The sequence below is a fragment of the Triturus cristatus genome, chromosome 3_1, assembly GCF_964204655.1.
Source record: "Triturus cristatus chromosome 3_1, aTriCri1.1, whole genome shotgun sequence".
Classification (NCBI taxonomy): Eukaryota; Metazoa; Chordata; class Amphibia; order Caudata; family Salamandridae; genus Triturus; species Triturus cristatus.
In genome coordinates this window covers 618,045,959-618,067,018 of record NC_140583.1, presented here as the reverse complement: position 1 = coordinate 618,067,018, position 21,060 = coordinate 618,045,959, and the positions used below count along the sequence as shown (strand labels likewise).

The 21,060-nt window shown below is 47.7% G+C and overlaps 1 protein-coding gene and 1 pseudogene across 1 annotated transcript in view; one reads left to right on the top strand and one right to left on the bottom strand.

Moving 5' to 3' along the window:
• PLEKHO2 (pleckstrin homology domain containing O2) overlaps positions 1-21,060 on the bottom strand; it is a 214,584-nt gene that overhangs the window by 84,281 nt on the left and 109,243 nt on the right. The gene's annotated exons all lie outside the window — the stretch shown is intronic.
• On the top strand, positions 14,057-14,177 carry LOC146860640 (5S ribosomal RNA; annotated as a pseudogene).

The following is a 21,060-nucleotide window of genomic DNA, read 5'->3' as shown; positions in this document are numbered from 1 at the left end:
GTCATCACTTTGAACCGAGGAATGATTATAGTATCGAGGATATATAACTTTACAACCCGATACTTCACGGATATAGTAGGACTTTCAAAAAGACAACGAGGAAAAATCTTATGTAATTTACGTAATGTATGTCATGGTGTGATGTCTTCGTATATAAAGTTTTATGTAAATTGTTGAAAAAAGTCCTCAATATGTTTGTATAGAGTGTCCTGTCATGAAATAGAGAATTGACAAAAAAGAAAAAGAAAAAAATATATCTCCTTTGATAAAATGAATTTTGCATCTTTATAAAAGTAGTGTATGTATGATGGCTCTAATCTCTGCACACTAAACAGAAATGTGTTAAATGAAGTACATTAATTGAAATTTACCTGCAGGTGAGATTAAAATCCCTGAGGGACTCAAAGAAGAGAGGATTGATGGTCCAAGAGGTATATGTTTATTGCTTTATATAGAGAAACACCAAAACCATGTATGATAATCCTGTATAAACGTGTGACCACTACTGAGATGTATGTGTATTTTTTTTACTGGTTGTTTGAGAGCACGAGTGTTGATTCTGGACTAGGCGATCTACACTTAAAAGCACTAATTGTATTCTATGAGATCACGCACACTGCCAATAGGGCAGATTGAGATCAGTGGATCCACTATGGCTCTGCCGTTTTGATCACTCAATCATTGATCATGAAATCAAAAGAATGTGTGCACCTATGCATAATGGGTGCAATCGTACATCGGGACTGTTACTGTGATGCATAATTATTTGTCCTGTCCTCTTTCATTTTTCTTACAGGTGGAATTTTTCATTATCAGAAGAAGGGAGATAAGTATTCTCCCCGTTGTTATTGTTTTTATTATTGTCACGAAGGTTACAGCTTTCTGTACCTTCAACACTAATATATAGGTCAAGAAAAAAATGTTTTGGTCACCACCAGGGAGGGAATATTTGCTGTGCCCTGACGAAAGCCCAGGACCATTTTTGGCCACTGAATATTTGGGCTGAAACATGTTGGCAGTCTTTTAGGGTCATAGGACCATAACCTCCAAGAAGACTCTTTTTTATTACATTTTTAAAGTCCACTACATCCCCGTGAATAAAGGGATAAATGGGGATTGTTGTAGGATTTTTATCTTTAGGTCTCCCTGGCCTACATCTCCTAAGGGCTCCCTGAAATACGGTCGAGCCCACCCTGACCTTTAGGAGTCAGGGTGACCCGGTGATGAAGCATGACACCAATAGGGTGTGTGAGGGTTACATAACAAAAGGAATTGCTTCCTTTCCGCATTTTGTAGCATACGCCACCTAAGGAGTTGAAGAGGTCTATGAGTCACATTTGGGGTTTGGATACATTATTGTGAGTATAGCCACTATGGCAATGCCTATTACATATTGGAACTTTAAAAAAAATATTTATATCAAAGAACAAAAATAACGCCAAGGCAGAAATATAGTTTTATTCAGATATCATGTGAGGGCTCCAAATTAGGAGTGTGCAAAAGTCATGTAATTTTCTGGTATGTAATTATGCTAAAGTTTGGAAAAATTACGTAAAATTGCATGCAAAACTGGCATTTGGAGATATATTTTAGCATGAAATGCATCATGTCCATTTTGGATGCACGGACATGTTTTGTGGTAAAAAATAAAAAACTCTAATACCACAAGCGCTGCAAACAGCAGCCACTCGTTTGTGTGTTGTTTGTGCTGTTCCAGTGCACTTGCTAACTTTTTGCCACAAACAGCCTGTAATTACACAACCTGCTTAACTGTACATTCTAGAATTTCACATAATGTGAAATTACCAAAATTGTGCAAGATTACGTTGGCGTCATGGAAATTTCGTCCAGACCTGCTCCAAAGGAGATTGGACCAAGTACATGTCACTCGTTGCTCCCTGGCACAGCTCCAGGGAGGAAGGGTGTGCATATTTCTAAAGAATAGATTTCCAAGTCACCTTCATCCATTCCCATCCTTCTTAAGACCCATTTTTATAATTCTAGCTCCATATCCAAATAGCACACTGATGCATGGTACGCCCTCCACTGGTGAGGTGTTAATGCGACCTCATTTTTAGTCTTCACTTCAATGAGACATGTGCTTGTTTGGAGGCAGTCTTACACAGCATGCTCTTGTAAACTGGGGTAGACTGTCTGGTGCAAGGCATGCCTGGGGCAGTGAGGTATTGTAAATGTGGTGTTGAGAGGTACTGTGATTATTGTGAACATGTAGAGTGGACATGCATAGGAAATAGAACATACTCTGTATCATAAAAAGCATAAGTATTAGGTCTATAGGCCCCTGTGCCCACATATCTAATAAGTTTGAACATGTACAGTGCTTTTGTCTGCTCCAAATGACATAATATTTTACTCATACTCCATATAGCTGTGCTCATTTCATTGACTTGGACAATTATTGGCAATCCCTCAGATTTGGAGCTAGGCTGCTGCTTTGTTGTCAAAGTTTAAGCCAACAGCTTTAATCTTACTGCTTTATGGGGAAGGTTTGGACTGAAAGTGTAAAAAAGGTGAAAGCCAGTAAAAAGGTGAAACCCAGTTCGGTGAGCAAGAAGAGAAGTACCAAAAAGTTTCTGAAATTCATGTAATGTTCTAATTCCTTATTGGTAATAATGTTACTCTGAGTCCATACTTCCTTGTACCGATGATTTTGAAATGAGGCATGTATGCCTCCACCAGGCACGTTTTTACAATCGTCAATTCCCCCCAAAAAGTTTGACATCAATGCTAATCATCTTCTGCATGACAACCAGTCTAATTTCAGATCATGCTGCAGCTCGGAGACCGTGACCTTAAAAATCGTCGACGAGTCCCTCCTGACCATAGATGAAGATGACCCCTGTCTCCTGGTATTGCTGGACCTCTCAGCTGCCTTTCAGCACAGTCGACCATCTCACCTACATAAGCACCATGGTGTCCTGAATACGATTTATCAGCATTGTGCTTCTCTCATTACCCTCCTACCTCTGCAAACAACATATGGCACCTCCAGGTAGCTCCCAAAAGATATGTATCACCTGCGGAGTCCCCTGGGGTTCCATACAGCACCTTGTCATCTTTAACCTCTAGATGGAACTGCTTGGTGCTCTACACAGAGATAACAGCATCAAGATTCACCAATATGCTAGTGGTTCACAACTCTACATTAAGTCTCCTCTGCTTGCGACATCCAATGACTCAACACTGCCTGTAAATCATCTAACCTAATGTCTACCTGAAGCTCAACCCAAGCAATATAGAATTCCTGTTATTTGCGAACAACAACAAACAAGAAACAGTACAAACTTGGATCATTTGACATAAGCCTTGACTGCTTCAAACCCCAACTTTCACTGAATACCAAGTCACTTGGATTCACCCTAGACACCAACCTCACCCTCAAGGAAAACATGGCCAAAAAACAAAGATGAGCTGATACCAGCTCTCTCTTCTAAAGAAAGTAAAACCATTTCTTCCAGAAAGAGACTTCAGCACTGCTTTCCAAGTCTTTCCACTCTTGAGTATGGATTGGTATGGATGGTTCTAATGCCCTGCTCCATGATCTTCCAGAGTCTGCATTACAATCTCTCAAGGTCATCCTACACGCACATCTCATCCAGGGCCTGAAGAAATATGATCACATCACCCTATCTTGATGGAACTGTATGGTTGCTGGCCCGTACCAGCTTCAAGACTAGCAGCATCATTTACAAAGCCATTATGACCAGAACACCCGCTTATCTTACAGACATGCTCACCATCTTTTGTGGTTTGTGGCAGGCCAGCAGCCATAACACCATCAGACTGCAGGCTAAGAAGTGTAATGAAAGAAAAAACAAGGCATCAACCAAAACACCCACTATTAAAAGGATCATTAAATAAAGATGGGAATTACTCAAACATGAACCTGATTTCAACTGACTATTTGCTCAAGAACCATTGTTGGCTTACACGCGTAGCAGAAACATTAAAGAAATATTGTCTCAAACATGTGAACTCAACCAAGATGAGTACACTGGGATGCGCAAGTGTCATAACTGCGTCAATTGTAACAACATAATCATTGGTAACACCATCAATCACCCACATACAGGGAAACCCATTACATTGAGGTATAATGGAGATTGCAATTCTAGTTACGTAGTTTACACTATCAAATGTCCGTGTGGCCTTTTATATGTTGGTAAAACAACACGTAAAATAAAGGTACGTGTATCAGAACATAAGAGCACAATACGCACACAGAGTATCAAATCTCATTTTGTATCACACTGGCTAGAACACAAGCATACAATTGCACAATTGAGATTTACCATCCTTGAAACATTATCTGGCAAAACAGGTTGTGATAATGCTAGGCTACTTTCACAATGGGAAGTGTGGTGGATCAAATTGCTTCAGCCGATGGTGCTAGGTGGTCTTAATGATAAATTGGAAATGTTGTGCTTTCTTTGATGGGGTTCGTTTTTTTCACATTGTATCTATTCACCAGGCTGTTGTCACATTACTACCGTAGATTGTTTAAATATGGTTTACGCATGGCAATCGTATTATTTTCCTCAGTCCTTGTTTTTTTTACTTTATTTAACAGCGCGGGTCGTTTGGTTCATCCTATATTTTTTTCCAGTATCTGTTACATTGCACTCTTTTACTCTTTTCACGTTACACCATGCCACTCTCTTTTCAGGAACGCAATTCTGCTTGGCTTACTTTGCGGTCATTCAGTCGGAGTGTTTTTGCAACAACTTGTCCAGTTTCATTAGTCAATTTGGCCTCCAGGCATGCTTCAGTCTTTTTTCTGTGTTTATTGAGGCGGGTATAACAGTCTTCGCTGCTATGATTCGCTTTAATCGAAAGGACTGTGCGTGGTTTCCTCACTTTCGTTGTATTTCTTAAGAGTACACCCGTTCTCCCTACCTTCAATCAGCTTTTGATCACGGTTTGGCATTCACAAGCCTGAAACTTGTTTTGTTTTCACCGGTTCAAGATGGCGCCTAAGGGTGTGGCTATAGTCTTTCTTCAGTGTTTACAAATGTGGGTACGTCAATTACTGTCGTGGGCATTCTTTGCACCTTTACATGTGTTCACACGAACCGTGTCTACTCTTCGCAGCGGGTAACACGGTATTCGGCGGATTGGTGATTCTAATGGTGGCGCTTTAACAAACGTTCTGGTGAGTAGCAGCCTCTCGTTATTTGACACAGTGGTGCCACAGCACATGAATTACACGTATATATGCAAGGCATTTCGAGTAAGGTATCATGGTTCGTCTTGTAGGGCTGAGACGCTTGGTGGCTAACAGCGTGACGAAGCAAACTTTAGTGAAGTTCACTCTAAGCTCAACAGTGACCGTAATTGTGGTAAGCAGTCACTTGGGGTTTCGCATTGGTTTTATCGTTTTCTGGCATGTGAGGGCGCTAATGAGATGTACTATATAATGGTTTCTACAGGTCTCAAGCTAGCGTGGCTTATTTTTGTTCAAATTTAGAAACAGAAGACGGATTTACCACGCTAATATTTTTCGAGGTAAATGCCATATTTTTTACCATGTTACAACAATCAATTGAGGAATTTAGGGATATGACAGTGTGCATTTTGTTATTTTCTGCACAGTTCAGACACCGTCCCCCGTCGCCTTAGATTTCAGCTGACAGTTGCTTTCTGCTGCTACAGCTCACAGTGAATTTCCATCAAACACACTTGCAGTTCTACTATCTGCATGGCAGTCATATTGGTATCCATGATTCTCGTAGTGGATTCACAATAAGGGTCTTGCGTGCAATACCATGTTTCACTTTTTTGTACCGTTTGGTGAAGACTCTGTGTTTCCTGTTCACTCCAGTTCAATTCTTTATGATCAAGCTATATTCATTCAGACCACAATTTTCTTTTGTTCCTTGTTCACTTCAGTTTTATTCTTCACAAACACGTGATATCCATTCTGATCACAATCTCCCTTCGAACAGTCTTGCACTAGCAAGGTTTTTTTCCCTATGATTTTTCTTCATTGCCATACGTAACACATATTCAGGTGTTCATTTCTCATTTTGCCTTGACTGGGCGCTAATTGTGTTGTTACAATTTTTCATTGCAATACTGAACATTCAAACATTGATTGTGTGTTTACATTTTTTTTATTGCAGTGTCCCCTGAAGAAGGGATGAATATAATCCCGAAATGCATTGGGCTGGGCTGGGTAATCTACTCCTAACATGTATTAGATATGTTATTGTGAACTATTAATGAATTGAGTTCTTTGTATATCATTGTTGGAACTTTATTTGTTTTCACTCTTTGTAATCAGATGGTCACAATGATCTGATTTCATGGTTCTTTGGTTATTACATTTTCTGCATAAACCAATGGAATGAATTGTCTTCTTTTTGTGAACAACATTGTGAAGTGTTGATTCTAAAATTTACGCTGTGCATCCAGTATACTGGTGAACATTCACCAAAAGGGCTACTTGCAGTTTTAAACTGCCATGTCGACCTGACAAAATAAACCTTTTGCCAAGCCCAAACCTTCCTTTCTAACACAGGTAAGCTACCACTAGGGTAGGCGCTGGACAGCCTAGAGGGCAGGGTGCAATGTACTTAAAAAGTGGGATATGTACTTTTTATTTTTACATGTCCTGGTAGTGAAACACCCTTAAATTCGTTTTTCACTACTACAAAGCCTACCTCTCCTATAGGATAACATTGGAGTCACCTTAATACATTTAATAAGCTGTAATTTCCAAGTGGGAATATGTGACTAGTTAATGTTTGGTGCATTTGGAATTGTAATAAAAATCCTAACTTATGTTGAAGTCGGATTTTAAACTAAAAGTCTGAAAATCCCACCTTTAAAAAGTTGCCATTTTCCTGCCTTAGCCATTTAGTACCTGCAGTCTGTCTCTGGGTCACATGACTGTCTGCAGTTGACAGTTTGGCTTTGTGTATTCCTCCTAGACAGCTACACACAATTGAGAGCTTAGGTGTGCCTAGATGGGCCATCACTGGCAGAATGAGACTGTAGAGCTGGGCACAGCCATTAGGTATGCCTGGATTGGCCATCGCTAGCAGGATGGGAGTGCGGAGCTGGGCACGGCCCTAATTCCACTCGAATAGGCTGTATCCTGCCTCCATACAAAGGGCTGCATACCCCTTGCAGTTTGTCTTGTGTCAGGACAGGGAAGGCAGGATACCTTGGAATTTCAAAGGGAAACTCCAGAAGTTTCTTCCAACTTCAAAGGCACAACTGGGTATAAATATTGAACCTCAGACACCAACTCTTCAGTGCACTTTTGGAACGGTAGATACTCTGCCAGGAAGAAAGACTGCTGTGCTGTTAAAAGGACTGCCACTCTACTGGACTGCTGCTCTGAATGACTGCAACCCTGCTGTGCTGACCTGCTCTCTGCTACTCTCTTGTCTGAGTGAAAAGGACTGGACCTGCATCTGTTCAACCCAGGATCTAAGGGTGACTCCAAGGTCTAGTTGACTGACCTCCTGACTAGAGCCACAGGAACAAAAGGCTCCCACAACCTTGAATACAGCACCTGGACTCTGCCATCTATGAGCTCTACCCTGCAAAGTGGTGCTACCCCAGTTCTGAACCCTTGGAAATGGGCCTGAAGGGGTTCTGCTCGCCCATCTGTGGATCCAGCAGAACTGGTGCATCTCTGGCAGAACCGGCACATCACCTTTGCTGTTTGACGAATTACCTTTGGAACCAGCACATTGTCTCTGCTGTGAGGGTTCTCCCGATGCAGGGACAACACATTGACCACGCATTTGCATTGGCACCGCCGCCTGTGCGAAGCTTTCCCGGCGCAGGCCTCACATGGCAAATCTCTCATCGACAGAGGCCTGGATGACGATGCAGGTTCTCGCATCGAAGCCTCACAGCTCTTTGGAACCGATGCATTGCCTCGACTACGCAATGTATCCTAGATACCGGACTTCACAATGCAAGAACTCATTGACTGGATCCTCGACGACGACTCAGGACCTTTACTACTGTTTGAAGTGTTGCACAAATACTTTACACATTGCTTCTGGATTAAACCTGGCTACTTTGTGCCAAGCTACCAGAGGGTTCAGCAGAGGTTAATTTAGAGTTGGCTTGTGCCTCGACCCTGACAAGGATTGTGGTTAGTGCTTGACCAGGGCTCCTACCCAGCCAAGCAACAACCAAATTTCTCACACCCATCTTCATTTTCAGAAATCTGTGCTCTTGGAAGCATGTGATTTCCACACGTCCTAAACTTGGCTCCTAAAAACCACAGATGGTGAGGTGACTGTAATTGACACTTTTCCCAATTAACCAGGAACCCATAATTTAGCAATACCCTTTGAACTGCTCTTCCATCCAGAACGGTTTGATCCTTGGATTGAGAGTGATCAGCCAGTTGCCTAGGTATAGGTGAAAAGCCAAAGCGCCACTTCCTCCTTGGGAAAATGCCCACCTAGGAAACTAGCACGCTTGTGCAATACATGAATGTAAAGATAGGTATCTAGTAGGTTCAGTATAATCAGAAAGTCTTTCGACAAACCATTGGGATTGCTTTCTCTAGACACATCATCCTGAACTGCACGGTCTTTACCTAGAATATTTAATGTTTTCAGACGCGAGCTTAGGACTGATTCTTCCTGAAGCTTTCCTACCAAGAAAGGTAGTGAGTAAAAGTCTTGACCTTGTTCCCCCAAATGGATTGCTCCAACAAATATGACATTCCTTCCATAGAGAATCTGATTTGGAATTGTTCTTTGGAAACAGGATTAAGAACGCACCCTATATCTGGTGGCTTAGAGTTCAATTTGATGACAATACTTCTGTGAATGATAGTCAACACCCATTGGTCTGTGACATAATTGATGCCCTTGAAGCTAATGCAGATGCTCTGGTGGTATTACAAGAAATGTCTGAAAGAAATCTGGCCTGCTGTTCCATTTCCAAATTCAGAACACTTTGTCCCCTCTTGCATGGCACTGACCAAGTATTTGAAGCCTTTAATGAGAAATTAATCCGTGTAAGTGGATTAAGCACTTACTGTGAGCACCAAAGTGATCCCAGCAAATGGGTTTTCATGGCATTTTCAATCATTTTTATCTACTGTACTGAGGGGGAACAGTCTTCTGGATTTCACTAAGTGGGACCAATAGGATGGCAAGAATTGAGTTAAACCTGACATAATGAGGGATAACGTCTTAAGCACTGTCCAACAAATAAACCCAATGAAAAAAAGAATAAAGTCCTTATTTTTTTCACGTGGAGGAAGAGATAAACTGGAGACTGTCGCACTGCAGGAAAAAAAACGTGTGAGTCACCTGGAGTAGTACTTTCTGGAAAACTGATCCATGACCTGACTACATACCTCCTCTTCTACTACCCAGAATGTGAGGTACTAAGTTCTGGATCAGAAGAAGAAGTGGACGAAGAGCCACCTCCCATATGTTTTGAAGGACCATGATGTCTTCTATTTTTAATGGATCGCTTTGCAGACAAAGTACCGGTAAGAGCCTGCTGAATCTTTCTCTTCATTTCATGGGTTGACAAAATATCAGGAAGATTTACCTCAGGAACTGAAGAGGAGGCCTTGGAAGCAATCCTTCTCCCTCTATCGTCTGAAGAATGAGCTGGAGATGGAGCTGTTCATTTGTAAGCTCTTTTACTTTCCATGGCTTTTTGCTGAATGAAAAGACGCTTGGACAAAGGAGCCTAATAAAGTTGAGACAAGCTCGAAAATCCCCCAATGAAAACACAGCTTTCAAGTCACCAACTAAAAGCCAGATCCCTCCTTATTCTCTATTTTGCAATCTTTTTTCATTGGTTTTTCAAGAGAAAAGAGGATCCCTGCTCCTTTTTTTAAGGAGGGGAGTTTACATATAGGCCGAAACTGAGCGCTACATTTGCTACTCCACAACTCCTGACTGACAAATCCACTCGCTTATGGTGAGGACACCATATGCTGACTGCCTTGTGCGTACACAATCCACACCATATCACCCCTGAAGCAAACAATCAAAGTTGGTAAAGTAAAAGTACAACCCTACTGGCTCCGCTGTGGTACACGGCCCTCCTCCAATCAAAATGAGACACTCAACTGTGGCCCACGTAAACCTGAGGCCGTGTGAGCAAAGCGAAAAAAGTGCCCCAGCACTTTGCTGAGCTTGATAATCTGTGAGGAATGAAACAAAACAGGATGTGCTTGAGAGTAAGCCTGGGCGGAGTTGGTCTGAGTTTTACTCCACGGAACTCCGCATCGTGCCAGAAAAACTCAGCCACGCTCCGCAGAGTTCCGCCAGCGGCAGAGTCTGTTAAGTCGTGCTGCTCGCACTGATTTTTAGCGCCAGGAGTTTGTTCCGCACTTTAAAATCAGCGCAAGCGGCACTTCGCATCTGCCAGAGGACACTGCTGCTTTCTGCCAGCTTGAGTAGACATTCTACTTGAGCGGCAGCTTCCACAACGCGAATGGCAGATTTCTCAATGCTAGTGGTTGAGACCTGCCGCGACCACCCACGATGAGAAATCACGCCAGGAGGTCTAGAGCATGATTTTTTTCTCACAGGCGTCCGCCAATTTACCTATGGCAAGCTGCTTGAGAGAAAAAGCTCCGCTCTGCGTCACTTCACAGAGTTTTTCGGAACTCTGCACTCCGCGCAGAGTGGAATTCGTTGCCCACCCCTACTTGAGAGTAGGTGTGCCATTCATATACGCATAATATAGGGGTGGTGTTTGTTAAATGTTTGGTTTTTTGGGGGACTGCAGCTTGCAAAAAAACCTGTCTGGCGGAGGCATGCGCAGCTCACATTGTAATGAGTAGGGCAAGGAAAGGATGAAGCGGTACTGTGATTTCCTGTGACACCAGCATCGATAGGATGACCAGATCTTGAAAACCAAAAACTGGGATATTCCACAGACAATGAAGAAGAGCTGCAACTTTGCATCCACTGAGGGGCACAGAAAGACTCAATTGACAGCACTCACCAAATTAGAAAACACAGACAGTGAGACACTAAAGGGCACCGTTTACACACAATGCCAGCTGTGTTAATTGAATGGCTTTCTGATAAAGGGCAACTAACTAATCCTGCACAGGGATGGTAAAAAGTTGCACCTTTCTGTGTTCATTCGACCCTCTATGCAAACTGGGATATTTGCCGCTGACCGCGGCCCCCGCAGGGGGCCACTCGGCGGTCGGCGCCTTAGTGGCCCCGGTCACCCCTCCCCACTCCCTCCTTCGGGGGGGGCGGGGGCAGGGATCCTGATTGTTGCCCCCCCTCCGTGTCGGGGGCCGGAGGTGACGCGCAAGGCGCGTCACTTCCGGGCCCAGGTGTGAGGGGAAGGCTATTTAGCCTTCCCCCACCCTCACTGGCGACCTCTTTGTCGCCCACCTCGCCTTTTGATCGGTCGCAGTCTCCTTCGGTCGTCATCCTCGTCGCTGTGATCTCGGCCCCGCCATTGCTCGTCACGCCGTCTGGACGTGTCCCTCGTGTCGGGTCAGGTTACGGAGCCGCTTTGAACAATTTGCGGTGAGTGCAACCCATTGTTGCTGTGTGGGACACGACACACTAACCCTCCACCGCCGGCCACATTACGGACAAATTTTGGCGGCATCCAGGTGGGGGTGGAGGAGGACGGCGGCCTGCTGTTGCCCAGCGGCCTAGCTGGCAGGGTGGTTACTGTCGATCGGGTCCTGGGCCCCCGGGAGGTACCTCGAGGGGAGGGTCTGTCTGTACGCCGTAGCTCCTTGCACACTGGGGATCTCTGCCCCGGGCTTGGCCTTGGCCTCACTTGCAGATACGGGCGGCACGGGCAGCCCGTTAACGGGCCAGGGGGCAGAACTGAGGGGAACAATTTCATTGTCTCCCTTTAACGGGCGGTCCTCTCCCTTTGCCTCCAGGCATGGGGGGCAAACAGCAGGTGGCTGCAGAGTAGAGCATCTCAACGGTTTCAGGGGGACCTCTGCCCACGTGGTGAATGGGGTCCTCGGCCGGAGTGGTCCGGTCGCTCAGGGGCCGTTTGGGGGGGGCAGCCTTATCGAGCGGCTCCATCCCTTGCTTAGGGCACTAGATGCTGATGGTTGGGACCAGGGTATGCCCCGGCATTCCTGATCGCATAGTGTCCTCCGGCCACAGCGGCACATTTTCCACCCGGGCATAGGTGATGGGCGCTAGGTCCTGCTCGTAAGTGCTGGTGGTTAGGACCGAGGTGTGCCCCGGTGCTCCTTATCGCCGAGTGTCCCCAGGCCACAGCGGAACACTTTCTCCCCGGGCATAGGCCGATCGGCGCGAGGTCCTGCTCGTGAAGCTGCACCTGAGTGTACGGCACTGGGGAAGGCATAGGCCCAGAAGGGGTTCGGCGGGGGGGGGGGGGGTTTGGGGCAGGCTCCCCTGCCCCCCATATTTGCAACCAGGTCATTGTCGGTTACCCCGTTGTCGTGTCCCGTACCATCGTGATCCCCAGAGCTTCATTGGAAGCCACGCCTGGGTTCAGATTACGCCGCCGGCAGGATGTGCATCTCTTTTCAAGAGGTAGAAGGTACATCAATCCCATCACGCGACGATGGGTTTCACGTGATCTTGCCCCCCCACCCCAGGTAGCTGTTCGTGCGGGACAGCAGGGTGGAATGGAGTCAATACACACTGCTACCACCCTCACCGGAACGGTTAAGAGTGGTCGGAGGCTTCGTTCCCCAAGCCTCCCATCCAATCTACCCGACTCTGGGGCCCCCGGCCAGCTGTTGCATAGGGGGGGGGGGCAGTGAGCATTGCGAGCCCCCCCCTTCTCGCCTGTCGTTCGTGCAGACCGTTGCTAGGGCCTTCGTCTGCGGGGGGCCTGCCGTGTGGGTGGTGCAGCGAGGTCCCCCCCCCTGCTATTTTCAGGGGCCACCCGCTGCAAAGTAACTGTATAAGGCCCTGCAACTAGTTAGAGCTCGAAATATGCCCTGAGAGAGGGGCACCTCGTTGCTGGGCAGAGCACTAAGCATAAAAACAAATTTACAAAGTGTGCTTTGGGAGCCTGTTTATTCTGGGGCCCTCTGTCCCATGGAGTGGGGAATCTCTCACCAACAGCCATTATATATTAACATGCACTCTCCTGTGACAGGGCTGTGGCTGGAAATGTCAATTCCGAAACACTGTTCAGGGGCACAAGTTGTCCTCCGTCCCTATTTTAATACAGATTCTGCTTCCAGAGATGCTGTGACCCGGCCATCTATTCTGGGGCGTGTTCTGCTGTGAGGCGTGCTCTCTTCTGGTGCCCAGCCTATTCTGAAACCCGTCTGATCCGAGGCACCCCACCCTATGCCCTGTGGCTCTGCCTATAATGGGGCACTGTTCATAGGGCATCTCCCTTGTCCGAGACACTAGTTAATTCGCGAATCTCGGTGGCACAAACTATGCCTACTCCAGTCCACAGCCAGAGTTGGACAGGCCTACAGAGCAATCACGCACTGCCCAGTGGGCTGGCCTGGGAGGGCTGTTTGTGGGCCTGTTATACGGTCTGCTGGGCCGGGTTTTTACTGTCGATTTACCGGATACTATAATAAACATTTCCCACAGCAAGCTCAAACCCATGCAGTCTCCTAGAACTTGCAAAACCATCGTTTAATTTGAACTGTGGTTTTCGGTACTCGGCACCCGCACTTATGACAGTCAGAACCGGTACCTGCCACATGGTATCTGCCACACGGTGGTGCTGTTTTTAAATTCAGAGATGAGCACAACAAAAGCTGTTTATTAATTCAATATAAATTAAAAAAGACAAATACCTGCTGCCACATCCATCCTTTGAACGTTGGGGTCCTGAATTGTCAGAATTGCAACTCTTCTGGGGGGTGACTTATTCTGCTGTTCCTGTAATTGACAGTGGAAATGCCACTGACCGCGGCAGGGGGCCACTCAGCGGTCGGCGCCTTAGTGCCTTCCCCCACCCTCCTGGCGACCCTTTGTCAGGCGGGCGCTCCAGTGCAGTGGGTCGAGACCGCGCTGTTAAATGTGCAGAACATTTGCGGTCTGGCTGATTCCAGAACATTTGCGGTCTGGCTGATTCCGCGTTGGAGCCTTCGGTCCGCACCGACATGCCACCCTGAATGCACCTGATCTCGTCCGATCTTTGAAGCTAAGCAGGGTCGGGCCTGGTCAGTTCTTGGATGGGAGACCGCCTGGGAATTCCAGGTGTTGTGGGCATTTCCAATACCTGCGGTTCGAGTCGCACTATATCAATATGCAGCATTAAGCCAAGTACGCATATTTATTTTACTATGCTGAACTGCTGCCTGCACGCATTGTCTATGCCGTGATAGCATACGTTTGAGATATCATTGGATTCAGACCGTCGGGGATCTGAGGTTGCACCTTCTGTAGGTTAATGTTTTGGCCTTGTTACCTACCTTTACTTGAGATGGGGCATGTTCAGTGTATCTCAATCTATTCTTACAGTTCCAGTTCGGGGCAGCAATTCTGCAACTCTAACCGCACTTTTGCTTTGCGCCCAAACCATTCTTGCTTTTATTTACCGGTTACACCCAGACACTTCTGTTACTGGGGATGGGGTATTTGTGTGCACCCAAACCATATTAAATTGTGCTACATCTTGGGGCATGCTAAATGCACTCAGACGTTAATTACTTTTGCTGGTGTTGGGCCTTTACACTTCAGTCCAGACCATTCTTGCATTTATGTATTATGGGGCATATTTCTTGCACCCAAATGTTGTTTGGTATTGGGATTTGTTTCTTGCTTAAATCGGCGGCACTGGTTTGTGTGCAGTCATTTAGATATCCTTAACAAGAGATTGCCAGAGGAATTCATGCCTTCATGGGCACTGGGCACCAGTCCGCATGTAGGAGAGTAGGTTCTGCACTTATGTTGCACCCACTTTTTCTGATGTTTACACTGGTTTCTGGCCTACCTAACTAAAACGTCAAATGCAAACCTGGTAGCTAGAGGGCGTAGTGTTCAAACACTAGTACCATCACACATATAAGGCGCTGAAAGGGCTGTGCAAAGGGGGTGACCAAGGATTGCCTGCATAGAAGGTGACATCGCTGTAATCTTTCTTGTCAACTCGGAACCCAATACACTTTAAATCTGCATCTGCACATGCATAATATTCAACTTTTATGATGTGATGGTTGGACGCTAAGATGTAAATTTTTTGGGTCGTGGGTGAAATCAACAGTCTCTACTTTGTGATTTAATGCAGACTGTTGACGAGTCAGCCTGCAAAGGGACTAGTAGAAGTAGTAGTTATAGTTTATTCGCTCATTTTGACATAAAAAGCAAATGAATCAGGGTGGTCCGCATGGGGGCCATGCCCATCCTTTTATGCCCATCTGCATTCGTGGTGCGCCCCATCCTCGGTGATTTCGGCCAGTATGACACCCCCCTGCTCCGGAATGGGCGGTGCGAGTGCCCGGCGCTTTAGGGTTTTCGCGCTCAGTACAGGTTTGAGGAATTTCGGTATTCCACGCGGCTGGGGCGAGCGGGAGCAAGAGGTAGGCGTTGTAACCTGTGAGTTGGCTGTTGGTTTAGGGTAACCAGTTCCGGCCCGCGGGGTTGCGTCCGCATTCGGCCATTAGTATACCCCCCGCACCTCACTGGATAATCGGGTGCGGTGCTCGTGTTATCTGGTACACTCGATCACGTAATATTGTATTTTGAATTAAGCGCCCAGTGCCTGGATGTGTAACGTAAATAGGGCACTCATGTAAAGCGCTCCAATACTTTCAGGTCGATCTCGCACTATATAAATATGCAACATGTAATTGCGGGCTGCCTATATAGGCAGATCCATGATACCAGTGCATGCATTGCTCGCAAGATTTTGCTCCATATACTCGAGCACGTAGGAGACTAGCGTGGGTTCACGGCCCCAAAACACCAGCACTGCACGGCTGGGAGCTGCCTGGGTCCCCGCTGATCGCGGGAGGTGCAACACATGTGGCGCTCCCTGGTTAAGGTTATCGCCCCCCCTCCCGTCGGCTACGCTGCCGTTGAGGGTGGGGGGGCATGCAGTGGGCTGCGTGCGGCAGGCGCAATGGACCTGGCACGGGGATCGTTTAGTATGATACGAATCTTGTAAGCCCCCCGTGCTTGAATGGGTAATGTAAATAGGGTGCTCAGGTAAGGCGCTCCAACACCTTCAGCTTGCGCTATATAATTATGCAACATGTATTGCTGGCTTCCTATAAAGAAGATAAATAATACAAGTGCATGCAATTCTCACATACGCGATTACTGGCATTAATAAACCCCCCGCACCTCAATGGAGAATCTGGTGCGGGCCTCGCGCGGTTCGGTCGGGGAGCGGGTAATATGGTATGAATGTCGTAAACACCCCCTGCCTGAAGAGGTAATATAAATACGGTGCTCATGTTAAAGTGCTCCAATGCCTTCCGGTCAAGTTCGCGCGATATAACTATTCATCATGTAATTGCAGGCTTCCTATAAGGCGGACACATGATACCAAGACATGCACTGTCCACATCACGCGATTTCGGGTATTACTAATCCCCCCCGCTCCTCAAGGGTTAATCGGGTGCGGTGCTCGTGTGGCCGGGCACGGCGATCGTGTTATATGGTACGAATCCCCTATTCTCCCCGTGCCGGCTTGTGTAAGTACGGGGTCGAGTTCGCGCGACTTATGAGGGCTAATTACAGTAAGGGTCGCGCAGTCCGATCCTGACCACACGTGACCACGTGTCGCTCGTCTCCAACCTTTTGCTGAAAGGGGGCTTGGGTCGCTTGTCATTGTTGTCACGTTACCCACCCCCATTGCTTACGGCCTCGCCCTCCCAGGTGCATCAGTCCTTGGGCGGGGCGGACCAGTGTGGGGATAGTCCTAACGTAGAACTGTCATTGCCATGTTAGTAACAGTTAAACACGGGTCGCTGCCGACAGTCTAAAAGAGGTATGCTTAAGCCCGCAACTGGCCCCGCCAACATGCTTATGTGGGCCGCCTTCAACGGTCACTGACATGGGGAACTCACACATATCTAACTGTAACCTAGACACCCGGGTGGGTGCCTAGTCGGGCAGGGCAACGCAACCGAGATAGAATGGTAGTTATTATCTAAGGCTAAAGGAAGTCTGGATTGAGCCACTAGATGGGTTAGATATGGGTGCAGCTCAGCGCCCCAATCGCATTGAATTTGGGGACGCTCTGACATAGCGGCGAAAGAATAAGTGGTCGCCACATAGCGCATCACTAGGGCCTAAATCACGGCACAAGGTTACCGGCGTGATTGTCCAAGTGGTGGCGGGTGCGCCGCTCGCGAGCGGATTGCAACCCGTGGTTTACCTCTGAGCCGATTGGCCTGCAGAACACTGAGCTGGGCACCATAACCAAGAGTTAGGCCTGCAGGAGGAGTGGTATGGTTGTTATATAGCAAGTGTGCGGTCGTTCAAAGTTTGGTAAAGACCACGTAGAGCCCCAGGGCATCAGGGCATTATTGACCGTGCAGCACTCGCTACGTTCAGAATAGGGCCGGTATTTGCACCAAAGTTTCCGGTTGGTTCCCACAGACTTGTCTGCTCCCAAGGTTATCCTCTAGGGGTAGAACTTGAGACTAAGGGGGCATTGCCTGCTTCGGCGGCACAAATAAGCGATAGCTACGCCGGGATGGAGTTACCATTCAGGTCCTGCCACCACTGGGTTCCCCCCAGGTGATGGGATCAAGTTAGGTGGGACCGCGAAGTCTACGGTTCTTGGGAAACTTCCTGCAGTAGGGCATTTAGCAACAGATAAGGTACCAGCGTGTGAGTATCAGATATCTGCTTTCCAGCAGCACCGTGCCCTGGGAGCACACGCGTTGCCCTAACTCTGTGGCCCTCCCACAAGGGAGCCGGGTAGCAAAATAAGTGCATAGGCTCCTTAGGCGGGCCTCTGGCCTTCAGCTGGGTGTAATCACCATCAATTGGAGAGAGGCCCAGGTAAAAATGGGCTTTCCGTAATGCTTGGAGGACCATTGCGGTTGGTGGCACCCCCCACCGGAATCACTGGTCGCGTACGGCAGCTGCAGGAGACTGGTGCTGCTGTCCCAATATCTGGGGTGTCAGCGGGGCAAACACAAGGGGACATTATGACAGCGCGCAACGCTTAAGCCAAACAGATTCCCGAAGCTGGTATGCCTAAGGGATCATCACTGAGGGATCCGTAGGGGCATAATTCCTATAAGGTATAAGGGATGGTGGGCAGGGGCAAGAGTCGCCCCTTGCCCATGGTCACGCGCTGGCAGTGAGGTGCACTCCTGTGCCCCAGGTTAACTATCTGAGGGGACTGTACAAATGTTAAGTAACCCTTCTCGTCATAATAGTCAAAGCGGGCAGGCCCAGGATTGTGAATAGGTGTAACCTTCCCGCTGGGGGGCGAATAGTTATCGCACATCTTCACAGGCCCCTCTATTTCAACAGACCCTATCCGATTGGGATAGCGTCTAGGGATTGGGGACATAGATGGGGCCATCTACAATCCAGGAGCTATAGCTCACTGGCATGTCTTGGGCCTGTGGTTATAAGGGATCTCACAGGGTTTGAGTCCCGCCCAAAGGGGTTTGGGCTTTATTCGCCATGAGATGATTCGGGGGAATGTAAAGGGGTACTTCGACTTGGATGGAGTACACCTCTCCCAAATAGGCATGGACCTGTTTTTATTGGATTTAAGCGAAGCATTGGTGAATAGAGGGTGCAGGTAAAGAGCTAGGTTGGTGGGGGGCCCTGGCTGCGACGGTTAGCCGCCTCCAGGGCTGTGGCGGAGTTACAGGGCGATCTGGAAGCAGGCCGGTACAAAGGGTACCTCTGCGCGGCACCACGTGGTGCCTGAGCCAAAACGAGGAGCCTCCAGAGAGGTCCCGGAAGCCGGTCGGCGCCCCGCTAGGCCTGCGGGCGGTGCGACGCTCCGCCCCGAGAGGGGGGGTGTGAGTAGAATTTCAACGGCACGTGATCGAAAAAAGAATCACTTGGGGGGCAGCACTTGCGGGTCGTTCCCGTGCTGCCCGGCTCATCAGGCGGGGCAGGTGAAGTAGATGGCCGCCTGCCCTTGGATCGCCCGTAAGATAACCCACCTATTACATATCCTGGAATTATGTAATAAATCCTGCAGCATTTGTTACCCATTTACAACTGTTTCTTGTGTCTTCTTTGGGTAACCTAATTTGGGGGAGGGGGGAAAGCGGGGTGCCCCTGGGGGTACTATGCCGCTGACCGCGGCCCCCGCAGGGGGCCACTCGGCGGTCGGCGCCTTAGTGGCCCCGGTCACCCCTCCCCACTCCCTCCTTCGGGGGGGGCGGGGGCAGGGATCCTGATTGTTGCCCCCCCTCCGTGTCGGGGGCCGGAGGTGACGCGCAAGGCGCGTCACTTCCGGGCCCAGGTGTGAGGGGAAGGCTATTTAGCCTTCCCCCACCCTCACTGGCGACCTCTTTGTCGCCCACCTCGCCTTTTTACCCTCCCTACCGCTTACCCGGCGTGGTGTGGTGGGGTGGGGTTTTTGGCTGAACGTTTTAATGTTTTTCTTTTCGTTGCAGGCGGAGTTACAGGGCGATCTGGAAGCAGGCCGGTACAAAGGGTACCTCTGCGCTGCACCACGTGGTGCCTGAGCCAAAACGAGGAGCCTCCAGAGAGGTCCCGGAAGCCGGTCGGCGCCCCGCTAGGCCTGCGGGCGGTTGTGGGCCTGAACAACCGGGGGCTTGCTATGCGACGCTCCGCCCCGAGAGGGGGGGTGTGAGTAGAATTTCAACGGCACGTGATCGAAAAAAGAATCACTTGGGGGGCAGCACTTGCGGGTCGTTCCCGTGCTGCCCGGCTCATCAGGCGGGGCAGGTGAAGTAGATGGCCGCCTGCCCTTGGATCGCCCGTAAGATAACCCACCTATTACATATCCTGGAATTATGTAATAAATCCTGCAGCATTTGTTACCCATTTACAACTGTTTCTTGTGTCTTCTTTGGGTAACCTAATTTGGGGGAGGGGGGAAAGCGGGGTGCCCCTGGGGGTACTATGCTCAATAATTTATCAGTGGCGGCGGAGGAGCGCGCCCCCTTCCAGCCTTACAACTTGAAAAATAAAACAGTAATAACATGGGTTTATTATTGTTTTATTTTTCAAGTTCTAAGCGCCAACCCGTGGGGGTGGGGCCAGTGCGGGGACAGACACAAGGAGGAGTCTTGGGCATTGCTATGAGTGCTCATGCCGGTTTGGCCGGCCGCTTCATGGCGCTGAGGCCAATCTTGACGCTCTTTTCATGTTTTGTCAGGTAGATGAGAGCGGCATTAGGATTGGCCCAGGGGAGTCTGGAGCCTGTGCTGCAGCGATAACTTGGATTAGAAGAGAGGCCTTTTACGTTTTTTTTATGTTTTCTTCATTGTCTCCTCCCTCCACCTTGCCACTCCACCCGCACACCAGCCGCTACTGAAATTTACTGAAATTAGCTCGCAAAGATGAATTAAAACCGTGATTGTGCTGGAAAAACAGGGATGTCAGAATGTTCGGGTGATTTTTTTTTAGCATTCATTAGTATTGGAGTTATATTAAAATTGAAACAGTTCTAACGCGTACTATTCAGAAAATGCTGACAAGTATGTTGGAAGGATGAAAGAATGAATCATCTTCTGGACCAGATATTCGTGCAAACCTCATCTATGATTAGCATGTTCCTATTTCACCAGGGACAGTGGAGTTACACAACTCTTCTGCTGTGCTGTTTTTCACATCATAATAGATTTACTGTATTTGCCACACATCCCCATCATCTGTATAATTTGCAGATTTCAACAAAAATCTAAATTTTGCTTCTAGCTCAAATGGGTCTGGTCAAATGTGCAGCATCAGACAAAGTAAAAAAAAATTACGATGACGCAGTATTTTGTAGGTATGTGCATGCATGATGATATATGCGCATGCAGGAGGCATCATGCAATCGGCACGCATCACCAATCATGTACATGCCTTGGAAAATACTCATTTGCCTTTTTTGAATTTACAAATCTGAGATAGCTCAGTAATTTTAAAAAAGATGACATTTATCTATAGAAAAAGGTTGTTTTTTTAAGATGGAAGGGCCCGGCAGCAATTT